We start from the raw sequence: 21260 nt of genomic DNA on the forward strand, positions 1-21260 counted from the left end.
TTTTTCCAATGATTGCTTTAGCTATTTTTGGGGATTTATTGTTCCATATGAATTTCAGGAGTGTTTTGTCTATTCTTTGAAAAATGTCATGGGTCCCTTGATAGGACCGCATTAAATTTGTATAGTGCTTTGGGCATTAATTGCCATTTTGATAATGTTAATTTCCCCTATAGATGAGCAAGGGATGTGTCTCCATTTCCAAGTGTCCTCTTTTATTTCTTGAAGTACAGAAAGAGCGCACAGAATGGGAAATAATTTGCCCAATACCCATTTGGTAAGTTATTAATGTCCAGGATATACAAGACACCAGTAGAATTGCACAAGAAAAAACCTCCAACCCCGGCAAAAAATGGGGAGAAGAAATAAACAGAAGTTTCCTCAAAAAAGCAATACAAATGGCCAAAAGGCATGTTAAAAATATGCTCCACATTGCTAGTCATCAAGGAGATGCAAAACAAAACAACAATGAGATATCATCTCACATCACAGAGACTGGCACACATTCAAAAGAACAAAAGCAACCAGTGCTGGCGTGGATGTGAGAAAAAAGGGATGCTCTTTCACTGTTGGTGGGAATGCTGACTTGTCCAGCCTTTCTGGAAAACAATATGGACAGTCCTTCAAAAACTAGAAATTGAGCTTCTATATGACTCCACAATACCACTTCTGGGAATATATATCCCGAGGATGCAAAAAAGCACAGTAGGAATGACATCTGTCCTTATATGTTCATTGCAGCACTGTTCACAATAGCCAAAATCTGTAAACAACCCAACTGCCCTAGAACAGATGACTGGTTAAAGAAACTTTGGTTCATCTACACAATGGAATACTATGCAGCTGTTATAAGAGATGAAGTCATGAAATTTGCTTATATGTGGATAGACATGGAGAGTATCATGCTAAGTGAAATGAGTCAGGAAGAGAGGGACAGACATAGAAGGACTGCATTCATTTGTGGAGTATATAATAACATCACATGAGGCTGACACCCAAGGACAGTATATACAAGGGCCAGGAAAATTGCCCCATAGCTGGAAGCCTGCTTCTTGAGTGGAGGGGAGAAGGCAGATGGAATAAAGAAAGGATCACTAAGAACAAGTTGGTTGGAGGACTCAGTCAGGATGGGAGATATATGCTGAAAGTAAATAATGGCCCGAACATGGCCCAAACAGTGTCTGTATTGCAAGCCATGATGCCCAAAAGTAGAGAGAGACTATGGGGAATATTGTCCACCATGGAGGCAAGGGGATGGTGGGAAAGGGGGGGTGTATACTGGGGATATTGGTGGTGGGGAATGTGCACTGGTGGAGGGATGGGTGTTTGATCTTTGTGAGATTATAACACAAATATAAAAAAAATAAAAATAAAGCTGATTATGCAGGTCAAGACCATATTATATGGAGTCAGGATTTTTAGGATTGATTCTTGCTTACCAGTTATGAATTGGGCAAGCATCAAGCTCTCAGTTTATTCATCATAATGTATAGGTAATTGTATTGCTACCTAGCTTGTTTTGACAATCACATTTATTAGTATGCCTGACTGAAGTGTGTGTCTCAGTAGATCAAATATATAAATTGCTGGCAAATGTGGTGTTTACTTGCAAGTTCACACTGGGTCCAATGCAGACTCTAGGAGAACAAAGATCTAATGAACATGTTCTTAAGAAAGAAAAGTGAATTCTGCAGTTAGCTCTAGGCATAGGTCAAACACAAACTAAAAAATGATTGTAAAAATGGGAAAAAAAGAAAAAATGATATAAAAAATATTCCCAAGGGGCCTAAACTTATGAGAATTCTGTCACTGTTAGAAAATGAAGGTAGACTAAATTTGGAAGAAAGAGTTAGTATAAGTGAGTCTTAGTAGATACTGAGTTGTTATAAAAAATAAAATAAACTTAAGAATAAATAGATGTATTTTTACACTCAACTAACCATTCTAAATATTTATGTGGCATTACTTCTGAAAACATCAAATGCTCAGTTTTACATCAAAAAAGACTAAAAAATACATTTTGCCTTTTTGACACCCTTCAACACCAGGGTGTTGTTTATTTTTCATCATCTCCATCAAGACAATATTCTCCCACTTTGAACACTTAAGTTGATCTAACATATTGTTTCTCTTATAAAAATTTCTTTCCTGTCTATCAGTTTCAGTCCTTCGTTAATATAAATTCCCCCCCCTTTACTTTTAATAGAATGTTCTGTTCTGCAAATGTGTAAAATTTCTCAGTATTAATTGGGTGACACTTAAATCTTTCTAATGATTTACAACTACCTGCTTATTTCATGTTGTATTTCCACCTCCTCAGGATTGAGAATGTTTCAATCAATTGAAAAAAAAAAACTGCTATTGAATCCTATTCAGTAACGTCAATGAGGTGTCAACACAATTATGTAAATGGTATTTTGTTTTGCTAAAATTTCCAGTTAATTTTAGATCAGTAGGCACAGTTTCATTTCCTACTTTTAAACTCAAATTATAAATCTAAAGTTTGAAGACAAAAATACTCCTTAACAAGAGTTTTTTGTTAGACAATATATAAATATCCTCATTTGTTTAACTATGATTTATAAAGCTTGCATTTCAGTTATTTCAGCTCTGAATAACCACCTCAGCGACTCTTACAAAACACGCATAAACTACCATACTGTGCAGTAAAAATTAAATCTTTTCTTAAATGTTATCTAATTAGATAACGATAAATGTTATAACTTAATAGATAACATTAGCTCATAAGCTTAGACTACAATGAATAGAAAAAGAAATAAATGAACAGCTTTCTCCCAAATACCTCTAAAATAAAAAATATATTTGATATAATAATACATTAATATGAGTTAATCTTTTTTTTTTTTTTTGCTTCTTGGGTCACACCCAGCAATGCACAGGGATTACCTCCTGGCTTTGCACTCAGGAGTTACTCCTGACTGTGCTCAGGGGACCATATGGGACGCTGGGAATCGAACCCGGGTTGGCTGCGTGCAAGGCAAACGCCCCACCCGCTGTGCTATGAGTTAATCTTTTGAAGACACTCAAGATCAAGTAAGGAATTTTTACCAAAGTTAGCACTATAGCACTGTAGCACTGTCGTCCTGATTTGCTCGAGTGGGCACTGGTAACATCTCCATTGTGAGACTTGTTATTACTGTTTCTGGCATATTGAATACACCATGGGTAGCTTGCCCCGCTCCGGCGTGAGGGTGGGATACTCTCAGTAGCTTGCCAGGCTCTCCAAGAGAGAGGGAGGAATCGAACCTGGGTTCAGCAGCACATATACTAAAATTGGAACAATACAGAGAAGATTAGCTTGGCCCTCATGCAAGGATGACATGCAAATGTACCAAAACTACTTTTATAAAATAAAATTAGATATGTAAATGAAGAGAAACCTCCTCAGAAATACAATAGACTTGAAGTAAATGAAATAGTGAAAAAAAAATAGACACTGTCTTTTCGGGATAGATATTTTTGTTGTTAAGAAAATTTGACACAAACAGAAGTATATAGATAGAATTTTTTTTTAGTTCCACCTTGAGAAAAATGGAGTCTTCTGCTAAGATATATTTTCCTTCTTTCTATGATCCACAAGCATTCTTCCTGATGTGCTCTTGTCTCATGTCCTTTTGCATTTTGTTTAAAATTCTCATAAATAGGATCTACTTCAGTGAACTGTTTATTCCTGAGTTGATCAATTGCCCAGGATTTGAACATTCTGTGGTGATAGGGGGTTGGGAGAGGGTATCCTGCAGTGTTGAAGAGTACACAGAGGTCACTCTCTCTCAGGACAATATTTGGTGATGCAGCACTTCTGGACCAGTGACTCTGGGGGCCACTCACCCCACTTTGGTAGTGCTCAGTGCTTTGGGCTACTATGACAATGCCAAATTGTGTTACAGCCAGCCCTTTCAACAATGCCTTGGCCCTGCACAGTCTTCTTGTCTGCAGTCTAACTCTGCTTTGGTTCATTTCCTATACAGTTGACAGTCAGTTCTTCCTAAACATAGTCATGATGCCAACTCTTTTCACTTTTTTTTTTTTTTTTGCTTTTTGGGTCACACCTGGTGATGCTCAGGGGTTGCTCCTGGTTTTGCACTCAGGAATGACTCCTGGCAGTGCTTGGGGGACAAGATGGGATGCTGGGAATCGAACCCGGGTTGTCTGAATGCAAGGCAAAAGCCCTACCCACTGTGCTATTGGCCCCGTCCTTTCACTTGAATACAAAAACATTCCTACATTTAAAGCATTTTCCAAATATTATCCAGTATTACTTGAGAAACAATACTACTTTCAAATCAAAGTACATTAATGTATTATTAACAATATACATATTTTTTATAGAAGTCTGTAGAAAAAAATCATTTTGAAACTGCACTACGAATTGCTCTTCTCAATTCTGAAGCAAAGTTTCTTTGTTATCTATAAATTATAGGCAATGACTTATAATGTTCTTTTGACTGAACAAGTACTATTTAAATGGTCTGGTTTCCTATATTTTTAGGAGACATATTTTTAGATATATTCGAGATAAATTTTATTTAGAAATTTTCAAGTACTGAATTTTTATTTGGATTTCTATAATCTCCAAATAGTAAAAAATGAAATAGAATGTCTGATAACAATACTCATATTTAAAGTACGCTTTGCTAGTTGTTTTATATTTTGCTATACTTTAATGTCAAGTAAACAAGTGTTTATTGATCATAATTTTAAGTAAATATTTATTATGTTATATTATAAATGCAATCCATGCATAATGTTTACAAACTAAAATAAATCAAAATTCATGCTAGTCAATAAGTATAGATATTAAATAAGAGTAAGAATATTGTAAAATACCCTTTTGCGATGATTTAAATCTATTATACATTTAATATATGTACTTGTGACAGTTGTCATGACTATTTATTAAAATTTTAAACATTTAATATAATATACTATTGACAGGTGAATTAATTAAAAGTCATTTTGCAAGATTACTTACTAGCTACATAATGCAATGAAAGTATATCTGTGATTAATTTTTTTTCTCTGAAGTGGAGAGATAAAAAGACCTTCTCTTGAGAGGAATAAATTCAAAGAACCTGCAAGATGTAGAATACATTGCAAAATAATGATAATGATAACATATCTGTATATACAAGTAAATCCTCTTCTGGAATAGTGTATGGCATGTTCATATTTTTAATCATTAGATTAAAATGTCATGAAAACGGGGATTTTTAAAATATAATACATTGATGAAGATGCAAGTGGAAATTTAGAATGATATGGTAGTGCTTTATTAAGCAAGAATAATGATCAAAATACAGTCAGGACCCCCAAAGGAAGGGGCTAGTGGGAGACCAGATTGTAACATTTTTGTTTGACCTTTGTAACAAATACATTTAACTTATTGCTTGTTTTGTTCTCCACATAGATAAATCACTTGTATCACTTGTCATCACTTTTAATCCCATTGATCTTCAATTTGCTCTAGCAGGTGCCAGTAATGTCTCCATTCATCCCTGTCACATGCTAGTGCAGCCAAATGATATCTGCTCACTCCAGAAACACGTCAGGGTTTTGACGAAGAAGTCTGACCATCTCATAGGTGGGTGGCCATGCGGTCTTTTGATGTCCCATGGAATCCAGTTGGTAACAGCTCTAGTCCAGCGGTCCTCTCTGAAACATTACGTGTCCGGCCCATCTGAGTTTTGACACCTTGGCAAATGAGACAGTGTCCCTGAGGTTGAAGTCCGGATTCCTTCTCTCACTTGAGTAAAATGTGATACTCCAAGTATAGCTCTTTCGATTCCTCTTTGGGATACCTGAATATCGCTCTCATCCTGTTTTCAGAGACCAGGGCCCAGATCTCTGAGGCATACGTTAGTGCAGGAAGAACAGTGGAGTTGAAAAGATGTCCCTGAGCTGGAGGTTCTTCCTCCTCTTAACTTCTTATTTGACGCTCTTGAAAGCTTTCCACACTGCTCTCTTCCTCCTGCGCAGTTCTGGTGCCAAGTAGTTCCTCATGTTGAGTTCTCCACCCAGATACACATAGATGCTGCATTCAAAGATGTTCGTTCCATTGAGAGCAAATGTAACATAAGGGACTAGTTCGTTCATGAGATGTAATGTAGTCACATAGATAAAAACCAAAAACAAATAACAAAAAAAAACTGCACTGACTCCATCTCTCATCTAAGAGCTATTAAAATATCAGCACTTGGTTATTTTAGTCAAATTTCATATTATATATTTAAAAGTTGAAATATTTTCAAAATTCTCAGAATAGCAATAACAAGAAAATTACATATAGTGACTTGTGGCTCATGGTTCGAGAGGTGTATTAAAGATTAACTACCAGAATCTCACCATTCTACAAAGAAGTAATCATCAACGTAAAGAAAGGGGTTTGATAGGGTGATACCATTTCACCAAAACTCTTCAGTGCCACCCTCGAGAACATCATGCGAAGACTGGAATGGGAAGGAATGGGAGTGCAGATAGACTGTCGGCAACTACACCACCTCCGCTTTGCTGATGACATCATTTTCATAACACCAAACATTAGCCAAGCGGCACAAATGCTGGCCAACTTCGACCTCAAGTGTGAAAATGTCGGACTGCAGCTGAATCTCATGAAGACAATGTTCATGAGAAATGGACTAGTTCCTGATGCTCCATTTGCAGTCAATGGAACTAACATCTTCAGATGTAGCAGCTATGTGTACCTGGTTCGAGAACTCAACATGAGGAACAACTTGGCGCCAGAACTATGCAGGAGAAAGAGAGCAGCGAGGAACGCCTTCAAGAACGTCAAAGAAGTGGTTAAGAGGACAAAGAACCTCTGGCTCCGGGCACATCTTTTTGACTCCACTGTTCTTCCTGCACACATACATGCAATATGCTAATACATGCACAGCAGTTAATAAAGCTATTGTTAAAGATTAAGAATCTAGCTTCATGATAATTTTATCTTTATGATTCAGTTATTTTTATAATCCTTAAAATATTACACACAAAGAAATATATTACTGAATCTGCTATTAGTTAAAATAATTTATCAGTTTAACTGTAATTAGTTATAATAGTAGTTAAATTACTCCATTACATAAAGATACAACATTTTTAAAAAGCTACTGTTATTATCTTATGTTATTAAAACTTCTTAGGTATTTCTTCATTATAGTTATTTGAAAGGTATTGGAAAATATTGGAAGATACAGGTATTTGCAAATCTATGCTAATCTTCCCTACAACATTTTTTGAAACATAGGCTTTGTTTCATGTCATGACAAAAAATTACCTTCTCTGATTTCTGATTAGACTGATAAAAAAATAAGCAAAACTTTAGAGAGGTTATCCAAGTAATCTCATAACTTTATTACTAAAAGCACCATCTGCTGGTTACTAATACCCGATGCATTTCAATCTCTGTCTTCAGAATCTTTGATAAAGAATAGGGGGGAAAAAGTGCATCTCTTGCATGCCTGCACAGATTACCCTCTGCGAGCCTAGAGAAACAGGAGGTAGATTTTATTGGTAAAATGTTTTAGTCTTTGTGTGTGTGCATGCAGTAGAAATCAATCTTTCAGTTTGCCTTTTACTGGGAATCTTGAGTATATAAATGAGAGTATTTTCTCTCCTAACTCAGTCTTACATAACAAAAAGGCAATTGTTAGCTCAGTAAGTGCAAAGGCTTCCCTCACAGGAGACACTATAAAATCTAATTTGATATGTTTTAACTAACCCAGCCTATAGCCTGATTCTAGCATATAGATGGTCCTAAATACATGTAGGCTGAATGATGAGAAGAAAAATTAATTCACTGCTATGACTAGATGAGAGATAAAATCAAAACTGGGGGGGAAACCCTTATTTTTCTTATTCATCAGATATTTTTAACTATGCCCAAATTTGAAGTGTGAATGTAACATTAGCAGGGAGGAGTGATGCTTTTTATTTTTAAAGAAAGAACGTCAAGCAAAGAATAAATTTAGAATTTTTGATAATTCAAAAATGTAGTTATGTATTAATTATGAAAGGTTTAAACTATTTTAATATGAGTATCTGACTTAATGATTATAAGCACAGAACAAGGAAATTTGTTATTATAACATTGCTATGAATTCAATACACGTTACTATATAAAATTTTTTAGGGAGCCAAAGAAGATTAAATTAAAATGTAATACTTGAGATTTTAAGATGTAGGAGGAAAAAATTTAAATAATTCCCCTACATTATATTTGGAGAAATGAAGTTTCAAGAATCATCAAGGTAACGTCAATTCAGCAGGTAGAATTGGTGAAGCTGACATTGAATTCATGGCCTTTGTTTGCAAAAAACATTTTCCCAAATTTATGAAGAAGAATCTCAATTATACCAGCACATTTTTCTGGGATATGGAAAGGAGTGGGTAGGTGAGGGTGAATATAACTCCCTGACATATAATCTCTAAATTCACTAGGATGAGTTTTTATCACACATGCAATATGTTCTAACTATATCTCTGTAAGTAAAACTAATTGACATTAAGAACATTCACTCTGCATCCAACAGTTTTAAATTCTGATAATAAACTTGGTGTTTCAATATGCAAATTTATATCAGAATTGATTTTTCTAACTCATTTAAATTTTTTACTGCCCCAAATAAAATAATGATAAAGGACTCAAATCCTTTTTTATTCATTTCTGGCATCTGAAGTATTCCTCGATGGCATTCTTGGCATTTTCCTGAACTACAAGACAATTGAACACAACCACTCCCTGAGGCCTCCTTTCTCTATCAATTTTACAGGGGTTGACCTGTTCCCCTGGTTACTTGTCATCAACCTTGGATACATCTGGTGTTCAGCAAATCACAATTGATTCCAAAGTGATTTTGGTTTCACTCAATGATTTAACAATCCATTCATCAGACACTTTCCCAAATGTTGGAAGTGTCTGAGTTCATTGGGGAAAGAATAAAGAATGCATCCACAGAAACTCTGTGGTTAATAATAAAAAATCTTGATGTAGTTTTAGTGAGAAAAATTTTTAGTGCTTTTGTCAGGAACATTTTCCTACCTCTATGATAAAATGATTACACATCCCAACATGAGTAAGAAGAAGATAAAATGTGCTTAATATAGATAGATAGGTAGATGGATAGATAGATAGATAGAGAGAGAGACAGAGACAGAGACAGAGAGAGAAAACTCACAAACACACACACCTTGTTAAAATATCAATCTAAAGGTGGAATCAAAAAAAGTCCTTGATTTATATGTGTGTGTGTATGTGTGTGTGTGTGTGTAGCAAATGGTACAGAGAAACAGTTGTGCAAATTGTATGTAAGATTCATTTAGAGAATTGGTGCTTTCCCCTATTTTGTCAAAGACACAATATTTGCCCCACTGTACTCTGGAGAAACATCTGGTGACCATAAGTCACCCCCTCCTCTACTCTTGTTGGTCCTGTAGCAGGAGCCTAGATGTCTGCACGGCCATTTCTCCTGCCCTCTTCTCCCACATTAAGGCTTCCCACAGGAAACCTCAGAAGTTCTGTCTCCAGAATGCGCTTGATGGTGGGACAAGAAACACTCTTGCTCTAAACCAGAGCGACCTGCACACCAGAAGGAATCCTACCTTTGCAGTCGGCCATGATCCTGGGATCTCGGAGAAATCCGCTTTCTAGGTAAAGCTGTTAATGAGCAGCATAGAGTTGAAAAAGGCCTTAAATTGGGGGGACCCCTGGTGGTGCTCACACCCTTGACTGAAGTCCAACTCTGTATATTTTGGTCACATTGTAGAAAATGAAACTAAGCATCCACTTCCTCTTATTACTAATACCCATTTGATTTCAATTATATGCTATTTGAAATCTAGCACACAATCACAATGGCAATACAGTCACTGCTTAAATATTTCTTCTAACTTGACTAAATGTTGCTCTGGGAGGCAGCAGTTTTTCTTAGCTCCTCTTCAAAAAAATTAGATGCATATTTGGAGAGATTAAATGGCATACCTAAAATCACACATGAATTTGTAGACCTTCAACTCAAATGGCATCTTTCCAATCTTGTCAACAATCTTAAATTTGATACTATGGGTGTTCCTAGATAAGCCTGGAAACATAATTAGGGACTCAACATTGGTATGGACAGAAGGGTAAGGAGATTAAGGTGAGATTAGGGACACATCTGAGAAAGAGAGAGAGAGAGAGAGAGAGAGAGAGAGAGAGAGAGAGAGAGAGAGCAGATGTCTTGCCCCTCCTTTCATCTGATTAACCTAACTGCCCCTCCTTTAATCTGATTAACCTAACTGCCCTGCCTTTAATCTGATTAACCCTCAGGCCTAGCCTGCAGAAAACTCCAGAACATTCCAGGTCAATGCCACCTGAAGAATTCTTCATATAAAATCTGAAGTCTTAAAAGCCTTTTAAGGGCTTTCTGCCTTTGAAGCCCACATTCTCTCATGAGTGCATTACTCTCTCTCTCTCTCTCTCTCTCTCTCTCTCTCTCTCTCTCTCTCTCTCTCTCTCGCTCTCTCTCTCTCCCTCCCTCCTTCCTCTTCCTAAAAGCCTCCAAATAAAATCTCTGTTTACTTCACTGCTTGTATACTTCTAAATACTTTTCTGAGACAGAGAAAGGTCTGGAAGCCCTGGATAAGGCCCAGGACTGACTTTTCTTTCCTGCAAAGAGCAATTTCTCGCTCCAGCCTGAGTCCACAGCTCCCGGAGAAACCAGGTGGTGGGGACCAACTGCAAGCCAACCACGTGGGCACCAGGTTTGATGGCCACCTACTGGTGCAGGCAGGGTTCTGTCCAGAGGCTTGCAGAGGCTCAGAGCAAACTTCATCAATCCAGCCTCCCCAGCTGGTTCTGAGGTGGCAGACGTGGCTTCAAAGAAACTGTCTATCTCCCTCCTCTCTGCCTCGCATAAGCCACCAGCTTCACTGGGGATATCCATTGATACCTGGAACATGTGAGGAACTGGCTTTTACTGGTTCTTACATACAAGAGGCACTGCTATCATTGATACATGTGTTTGTTTGTTTGAAGGTCACACCTGGTAGTGCTCAAGAATTACTCCTGGAAAGTTGTTCAGGGATCACTTCCGGCTGCGATCAGTTACCATAGATGGTGCAGAGCCAGGATTGGACCACAGCCAGTCCCAGACAAGGCAGGCCTCATAAGCCCTGTTCTCTCTGACCCTTACTGCCCTTCTCTATGTTTCTTTCACCGATCTGTCCAGTACTTGTTTATTTGCCCACCTATGAGGAACCCAGGGAAAAGATGATATTTTTTTGTGCAACAAGACCTACACAAACCAACCAAGTAGAGAGGTCAAGTTGTTGCTTAGCTATAGAAACCTCTGTGCCTCAGAAAGGGGAAAAGTAAAATTGCACTGTAAAGATGTCACAAGAAGTAAATGCCACGTGGGGCTGAGAGACATTTGGGAGACAGTAGTATGAGAAAAGGTCAAGGTTCCCTGCAAGAGCCAGAATTGCCTATAACCATTTTCTGACAATCTTTCCACTTCTATGCTGGGGTTTGGGGAATTTACACTTTTGGTTTGCTTTGGTGATGGCATGCTGTTTGAAGCAATATGAATTATTTTTGCAGATTTCTGTTCTTATGGACTGGCAAAACCGGAGTGAAAGCTTTTTCCCTAGGCAGTGCATCAGCTTTTTCTGGAGTTGATTCAGACTGTATATCACTCCTCTCCCCATCTGCACCTCAAATAGAATCTATACACTCACCTTCTTTCTGGCCAAGAGATGAAAAATACAGCATTGTAGCCTCCTGGACAGGTTTTTATTTCTTTGTTGCCATTATATCATGGAAATGTAATGCCTCCTTCCTTCAGCCTTGGAACTACCATTTGACACTTTTGTTTTTCACTGAGTTTGCATATGCTGAGTGTCCATTTTCCTCTCCTTTGATTTTTATTTTAGAATGCAAAGCTTCTGAAACCTGGGTCTAAGCTATCTCTACCTCCTGTCAGAACTTAAGCAAAAGAAGGATTTTATTTGATTGATTCATTTCATTATTTAATCTTCAGTTCTCTCCACTAATAGCATAATCATATAGGAGTAGCTGTATGGAGTTTTTCCTTAAATTAAATGTAGGGAGCATCTCATCATTCGGATATGAGGGAAGCAATTGAGCTAATGATATAATTAACTATTTATATGCACTGTAGAACCAAAGGATAAAATGACATAAATAAAAGATTTTGAGAGCCTAATCCCACTGTAAAAATATAAAATAAAACCATCATCATCATCATCATCATGTGAAATAAAATATACTATAAAATAGAATTCAAAATATACAAAATATACAACTATACAAAATATAAAACTTATGTTATTTCTTTATAAAAGGTGGAGTAGCCCTGTTATATGATGCAATTGGCTATTATATGTAATTTTAAGCCTCCACTCCTACAGCTCCTCATATATTCACACTACCTAGGTGGGTATAAAGCCCTTTTCCAGGGTGATTAGTAACATATCAATAACAATGAATAGTTATTTGACTATATATATAAAATGTTGTTATGTAAAATTGCTCCTTAGTCATGGCATACACTATATTTTAAAAAAGGCAATTTACATTCTCTATAGGTAGCAGCAAGAACAAGAGAGAAAGAACAAAAGGTTTTAAATTAGGCTCTCAGAAAAAAGGGAGAGAGGAATTGAGGGATCCCATATTCTTCTAGGTAATTATGGCACTTATTTCTGATGTCATCCCTCTTTACCATCTATTTCCCCTTGGTATAATTGTAGGCAAGCCTTCCTTCCCGAGGGAACATGATTTAGGGGGGAAGCAGAGCCTAATGGGGCTCACATGGTTATCCCCTTCAAAGATGACTATAATAGCTTGTGTGTAGAAGAAAAACTGTAAGGAGAAATCCAAATGTGAATTATTAAAAAAAAACAAAAATAAGAAAGAGGATGAAGGAAATAGAAAATAAGAATAGAATGAGTACTGAAAGGAAGTGAGAAGGAGTACAGGAGAGATTTTTGTTCTTATATATTTTGTTTTTGGGGCACAAGTGGCTGTGTTCAGGGTTTAATGTGGGCTCCGTGCTCAGGGATCACTTGTACCTGGGCTCACAAGACCACACACGGTGCCAGGGATTGATCCTGGCTTGGCCACAAGCAAGACCTTACCCACATGTAGTAGGATCAGTGCATATTAGTACATAAAAGCTCCAGCTGGAAGAGACAATTTTCAAAAGAGAAAAGCACTTACAAAAATGAAAGTGTGGCAAAGAAAAAAAAATTAAGGAAGGAAGGAGAGTAAGAGGACTGATAGGAAATAAAAGGTCAGATGATGAATTTGCTCTTTTTCTGAATCAGAATCCATCTTTGAGTCAAAGTACATATGCCAAGAGAAAAGACATTGCATATACATATATATTATTATATTGTATATAAGCATAGACACTATATATATTATATATATATATATATATATATATATATATATATATATACACACACATACACACACACTAAATGAAACCCTTAGAGACCTCTAATTTTGGGAAAGACAAGTTATCATTTCAAGAAATCGGTTTTATCCATTAACTCATACTCTGCTTGATATAACCTGAGATTAAGTTCAATTTCAGGTCTAAGTGAGCTCAAATGTGTAGGTGAAGGTTTCTGATAATCGGTCTAACTGAGTAATAGCTCTCTGCAAATCCCCACCACGGAACACCCTCTGCTCTGGCAGTCATGGCAACTGTGTCTACTCCAACGTGATTTTTGCCGGGGACTTCACTGACTTTTCTAGAGAGGAGCTTGAAGCTTGCTATTCAAGTCGACACTTTTACAACTTTGCAGTGGAAAAGGGAAATTGCCCATAATGGAGGTAGGTGTAATCGTTCTTCTCCTCTCCCTCCTTTGCTTTTTTTCCCTTTCTTCCTTCTCTCTCATCCTCCCATTGATTATTCCTATTTCACTGGAACACATACAGGCCACAGTTTGAGGGTGTAAGAGTCAAGGGTGACAATGATAGTGTGTGAAACTATAACTTTCCCAATCCATTAAGCATGCATGAGGAAAATGTGAAGCCCTGGGGGAGAGTGCACTGAGCTGAGCTATGATGTATAGTTTACAAGTGCTGTCGTTGGGAGAAGCTACACAGGACTCTTCACATAATTCATCCGGTGATTTGTTCCTATTTAGGGATTTTAGGCTGCACCACAGGCATGTAAATTGAAATAAGCTGATGAATAGCTTCTATTCTTTAGTACTGATGTATTAAAATACAGCAAGGGATCTAAGTATAGAATTTCTTAGAAAAGAGCTCTGTTGGGGGCTAAATGATATAGTCAATAAAACAAATGGTCCAACAACTACCTGTTGGACACTGGACTTTGCAACAGCAGTTTTTCTGAACTAAGTTTTCTCACTTTTAAATTTGAGGAAATATCCAACATTTCATGAAAACCCAGATGAAATGGCTACTAAATAAAAACAACAGAATGCCTTCTTGAGTTTAAGACACTTAGGAAGTTTGTTCCTGGATAAGATGAGCACTAATAAAGCATTAGAAGCTCTGTACAAAATTAGTGAGTGAAAGGAAATGCCCAGAACCTATGTTCCGGTGATTCTTTTGGTCACCAGTAATCTAGAACCTTGGGTGAGCTAAACAACACACCCTTTATTTTTGTTTTGCATTTTCCTTTATCAAAATATGAAATCCATATTTGATCACATATTCATTAGCCATATAATGAAGCACTAATTATACTTGTAATAGATGAATACGTCTAAAATCTTAATAAGCCTGATCTTAGCAGCTCTCAAACTAGTCCCATCAGTTCATGACTTTTTGAGTAAACTTTTAGTTTACTCACCCTATGAAGTCCCCACCATAATCCAGTAGAGTTTCCTTGAATGCACCTGCACCCATGCTTTTAAGTAATATATGTGTGGGTGTACACATACATATATGTATACATATGTATGTGCGCAAGCACGCACACACAAACATACACACATATATGTATGGACATATATATACACACACACATATATATATATATACATACTATATATATATTCTACTGAAGACAGAGAACCTGGTTAACCCATTGAGGCTGTTCACTCTTCTTGCTTGCAAGGAAAGAGTAATTCTTAGGTTCTTTGACTTCCCTAGTCTATGGCTCCAGGATGATTGGATCAAGCTGCCAGGCCCTGTAGATTAAGTGGATTTGAGTTTAACCTGAGGGCTACCTTTGTGGTACAGGGCAGCTGTCCACACTGAGCAGGAATACAGCAAGTGTCCTTAAAATCTAGCAGCCTACCTGAGACCAGCCCTCCGGCACAACTAGGATCACAGAACTCTCTGTGGTGCTCTGCTGATGGATTCTAATGCATTCACCTGGGAGGACCATTACTGAATACAGCCCAGTTTAAGCAGAAATAACAGTCCATGTAAATTTATCCTTTCACTTTAGTACCCCTTGAATTTCTAGTCAAACATAGGTTCCATTCAATAGATATTTAAATGAGTGCCTAGTATGCTCTCACCTAGGAAATCTCTGTGAAACAAACTCATGAAAACAATGAAAATCAAATTTATCCTCAGGGAGTTAATAGTCTGGATATATTAGCCAGCATCTCACACTCACACATACACACACATACACATATAGGCCTGGACACATGCATGCACACATATACATGCATACAGATCAATAAAATCATGAATATTTTGAACAGTGTTAAACTGTCTGTACTATATTTACACTATGGCTCTACAGGTGACTGTACCACAGCCCTTGGTCTAATGGACATAACCTTGACATACATGTTGCATGAGCCCAGAGATGATGCCCTTTGAATAGGATGTGAAGGAGAATACTGGGAGATAATAGTAAGATTATTATTTTTCTGACTATGTTGTGTTTGAGATAAAGAAAATAGAGGAAAATTTCATAAAGTGTTGTGTATTTGTATAGGAACTTGAAGGATTTGTAAGACTTGTCCCAGATGACTTACTAAAGGGTGTTAAAGGAATCGATGACAATCTCATAAGAAAAGCTAAATAATCTGTTTAATCAGAAATTCAAAAATTATTTAGGCAAATTGAAGTCAGAAAACTGGAAGAATTTGAGTCTAACATGGGATAGACTGGAGTAAGAGAAGTCAGGAGCAAGGAGTCAGATTCCTTCAACCTTCTTCCCCTAAGTTTAAGAGACCTGATTTAGACATTTCTATGACAGCGCCTGGCTCAGATTTATATCTCAAACATGCATTTATTGCTTTCTCACTTGTAGGATGGTGATCTGGAGGAGTACAACTGTAGGTGGGGAAACTAATTACTTAGTACAGACCAGGCATTCAGCACAAGTTTAGGAGTTCTTCTGTTATTTGTTTGATTCTTTCAACTCTGTACTGTGCCCACATGGTTCAGATAACTTGCTAACTACCCACAGAATGAGCTGACATGCATCTAATTAATATTACTTTCTTCAATAGTGCTGGTTGCAATCAAAACTGTGATATTTAAAATATTGCTAATTGTTTATGTCTTGTTGGGTTGGGAGAGAAGTGACCCTTTTAAGAGTCCCATCCTGCACTAAGTGAAGAATAATAAGCTTAGTTGTAATCCAAACTATGCTTACAGAGAATTTTAATGATGTAAAAAAATTCTTACAGCATGTGAGAAGAAATAAAATCAAAACAATGTATTTATAATTTGGTTTCTGTCTTATATGCCTGCATGTATATGTGTATTTATTTTATGTTCATTATATTTGCATATGCAAACAAAATATGACATGAGATACTTCTACCTTCAGGTAATGAATGATTTATTTTCCTTCTATAATATCTATGTTGTTCAAAAAAACTATTCTAAACTATCAGTAAAACTACTTATTTGAAAAATAAAAATGAGTAGTATCATGTATTTAAATATTTTAAATAATGGAATTGCTTTCAAAGTTCAGCATTTTTTTTTTTGTTTTTGGGTCACACCCAGCGATGCCCAGGGGTTACTCCTGGCTTTGCACTCAGGAATTACTCCTGGCAGTGCTTGGGGTACCATATGGGATGCTGGGGATTGAACCTGGGTTGGCCGCGTGCAAGGCAAATGCCCTACCCGCTGTGCTATCGCTCTGGCCCCTCAACATTTTATAATGTTTTCTATGTTATGGAAAAGTAAATTGTCAAATAAAATGATACTTTATTATAGAAATAAAGCAATTTATCTCACCTCAAGATTTCTCTTTATACTCTTGTTTTACTAAGACTATTTGGAGAGCACCAATAATGCTCTCCAAATAAGACAAAAGGTGAAAGTAGTTGATTGATACACAACAATTTAAAGAAAATACAACCATACAGATATAACTTGTCACTGTCATCCCGTTCATCGATTTGTTCAAGCGGGCACCAGTAATGTCTCTCAACGTGAGACTTATTGTTACTGATTTTGGCATATCCAATATGCCATGGGTAACTTGCCAGGCTCTGCTGTGCGGGCATGATGCTCTCGGTAACTTGACAGGCTCTCCGAGAGGGGTGGAGGAATCGAACACGGGTCGGCTGCGTGAAAGGCAAACGCCCTACCGCTATGCTATCGCTCCAGCCCAGATATAAGTTGGAAATACAAATTTTATCCTGTTTCATTTGCTTTCTCTAATTCTCTTTCATATTTACTTCCTTCTTCATATTATTTTCACTACTTGAGATTTGTGTTCTCATAATACAACTTTATCAATTCAAACAGAAAAAAAGAAAAAATATCTACAAGGTTATATAGAGAACTAAGTAGCTGGTTTGCAATTCTATCATTTAATTTTTTGATGTCCTTGGGATGAGAGAACAAATATGTTATGAATTTATTTAATCTGAAATGATAAGTTACACAAAAATATATTTATCTTCTTACCAAATGTAATTGAACAGTTATTAGGAGACTGTTCACTTAATCTGAACATGGATATGTTGAGAAAAAAAATCTGAGGACTGGTACTTACAGTTCTAGAGTTTGTTTTAATTCTGCTTAAAAATTTCTTGTATTTTCAGAAACTTTAATAGTTGATGCTTATTAAGATGTCTAAATTTTGCAAGTATAAATGATGCAAACTTTGGCTAAACCTTTGAAACCATATGGAATGGAGGTGGGACAGTTCTCTTAAAGAAGTGAATAATTATATACAACTACATATTTTTTATGAAAATCCTTTGCATACCAGATATATACAGAAAAATTTACATAGAAACCAGAAGGCACCTTTTCATTAATTAAAGCTATATTCAATATCAGGGTAAAATAGTGGATATTGTCACAAATTAAACAAATGGCATTATTTTGCTAGGAAGATCTTGCATTCCTTGTTTTCTGATTTTAAAAAAATATGATAAACACATATAGTTCATAGAATTGAAATTTTTAAAAATGCAAGATTTTATTATTTTATCATTTGGCAATCCAATCCAGTTGCAGTAACAATAAGTCTCTCAATGAGAGACATTACTGATGCCTGCTCAAACAAATAGATGAGCAATGGAATGACAGTGACAGTGGCATCATTTGGCAAATATAAAACATAAAATGGAAGCATATTTCTATGTTTACTTGAACTTTTCCATAGGAGTTACAATTTTTTAATTTTAAATAATTTTTTAAAAATCATAAATAAACCAAATAGAGACAGGGCAGATAATATGGTAAGAAGGGGGTTACTGTCCCAGCTTGACTGGTACCCTTGTGTGATAGGGACAGGTCTGGATGTTGAATGGAAGAATGGGTTACAGGCTGGTGGTCAGAATTTTTATTGACATCAGACAAGGGTTATATAGGAAAAGAGAACCCAATCTCTGTAAGGCTGAGAGCACAGGAATTAAACAAGAGTTTGGTTGAACATAAATATAAATAGATGTAAAGCTCTACCTTCAGGAGAAATTCTTTTAGGAGATCAACCCAGGGGTGGCACTCCATCTCAAGGTAGGGTTCTGGTCCCAAAGAATATGGTGTTTTTCTTACAAGGGGCCAACCTGGGTTCTACCCCCAAAACTAGATATATTCCTGGTGGCCCACCAGGAGTGATTCCTGAGTGAAGAATCAGGAGAAAATCCTGACTACTTCTAGGTATTGATTTTTTAAAAAATGATTAAGCAAATATATTAAATTAAATAAATCAAGAGTAAATGTGGCTTATAACAAAGGACCCCAGTTCAGTTTCTTTGAAACTTCTGAGTGATAGTGAATGGAAGATAACAAGTGGAGATGAATTAGTAATTATATATATAATTACTATTATTTTACTTAATTGAATTATGGTGAGATACACACAAGGTTGTTCATGATTGGGTTTGCATCTTATAGTGTTCCAGCAGCTGTCCCTTCATCAGTGTATATTTCCCACCACCAATGTCCCAACTTTCCTCCCCAGCTCCTGCCTCTATGGCAGACACTTCTTTCTTCTTTCTTCTTCTTCCTCCTCCTCCTCCTCCTCCTCCTCCCTCTTCTTCCTTATTCCTTCTTCTCTCTATTCTTTTGGACATTATGATTTGCAATACAGATACTGAAAGGTTGTCAGGTATCTATCTTTACCTACTTTAAAGGTTCAGTTCCTGTCCAAAGTGACAATTTATTGTCATATAGGTTTATCCTACAAACTTAATATTCTTTGTGCTACAAACTTATTATTTTAATCTAATGAAAAATATATTAATGCCCTAGAAAATTGTTTTATGTTCATGTAGTGATGATGTAAGAATTGCTCAGTAAGCATTTCTTCCCTTTATAAAAACATATATAACATTTTATTATGGTTTTGGTTTTAAATGGATTTCAAAGAAAGTATGTTAATTAATTGTTTGTTCTTAGAGAACAATCACAGAAAAGTAAGATTTAAGCTGCAAATAATTTTCTAAAGTAATTATACTAGAATGTTTCAACATTCCTAATTTTATTACAGCTTTTACACATTTACTTGGTTTATACTCATTTACATAATGTAATAATTACTAGTTGTTGTACTGCATTGTGTCTCACACCTACACTACACAATTTTATACTGTTAATTATTCACCATTTTAGTTATTCACATTTTAATTCTTGAAATCCCTTACTTTTTAGTGTATTTTTTTCTTCTAGGAATATTTACCAGACTAGTTTGTATAAAGTGGTGGTATTAGGATAAATTATTTTTATTTGAGTGTATGGAAACATTTCCTCTTTATTTTTAGTTTTGAAACCTACACAATAACATTACATGTGTTTTTATTTAGGTATAAGATTGTTTTGAACAGTTGTCTCTTCTTTAAAATAATAGTACTTTTGCAGAAATTTTCTATCAATACCATGTATGAAATCCTTGTATAGTGACTGACATATTGTTGGATATGCTTACTTCTAAATCTGTTCATCTATTTCCTTTTTATAAGTTTCAGTTTCCCCATTTAGCTTGTTTGTTTCCAACTTCCCTCTCCCCCACCTCCTGCAGCTTATTTATTTTTGTAGTTTGGGGGCCACACTAGAGGTTTTCAGGGACTACTCCTAACTCAGTGCCAGAGGTGGCTTCCACAGTGCTGGGGACCTGAACCTGAATTTTTTATTGTGCAAAGCGGTCATTCACATAGAGCCCAGTGTGGGATGTCTCTAGCTCTATTTTCTTATCTTTAGGTCCTTAAAAAAATGTATATATTTTTTAAATTTGAAGGACCACACAGAGCACTGCTTAGGGCTTATTCCTGCTCTGCACTTAGGGAATCACTCCAGGAATTGCACAGGGAACCACATGTGCTCTCAGGGATTAAAACCCAGTTGCATCGAGTCCCTTCCCTGCTGCACTCTCTCTTCCAGCTCCTCTAAGTTCTTATAGATACCGGAAGTCATTATCTTTTGCAAATACAATATATTAATTGAAGTATTTTGTGATACTCTGTTAGGGAGTTTACCAACTAAGTCAAATTGTGATTGGAGCTCTTGGTGCAGTTTTCCAGTTGTATCTGTCTGACATATCTCATGCCAAACCTCCAAATAAATCAGCACTTCAGGAAATTGTGCATGCTACCTTTAAATTTCCCACCATTTCCCGTGTTTCCAATCATTCAATCAGATATCCAAGTATAATCCTTTTATGACTAAGGAGTCTCAAAATTCTGAGAATGTTCTGGTCTCCACCTGATTTGCAATGTTCTTGTGAAGTCAATTTCAGTCAGGATAGATGTTTTCTCAATCACCAAATAAATCTTGTTCTACTCTCAAGTCTGCACTGTGGCTTGTGTTTTTTTTTTAATATCTCTTG

General features: G+C 36.4%; 1 protein-coding gene and 1 pseudogene across 3 annotated transcripts in view; one reads left to right on the forward strand and one right to left on the reverse strand.

Moving 5' to 3' along the window:
- LRRTM4 (leucine rich repeat transmembrane neuronal 4) overlaps positions 1 to 21260 on the reverse strand; it is a 794848-nt gene that overhangs the window by 556011 nt on the left and 217577 nt on the right. The gene's annotated exons all lie outside the window — the stretch shown is intronic.
- On the forward strand, positions 3267 to 3365 carry LOC129400511 (U6 spliceosomal RNA; annotated as a pseudogene).

The sequence above is a fragment of the Sorex araneus genome, chromosome X (assembly GCF_027595985.1).
Source record: "Sorex araneus isolate mSorAra2 chromosome X, mSorAra2.pri, whole genome shotgun sequence".
NCBI classification, from domain to species: domain Eukaryota; kingdom Metazoa; phylum Chordata; class Mammalia; order Eulipotyphla; family Soricidae; genus Sorex; species Sorex araneus.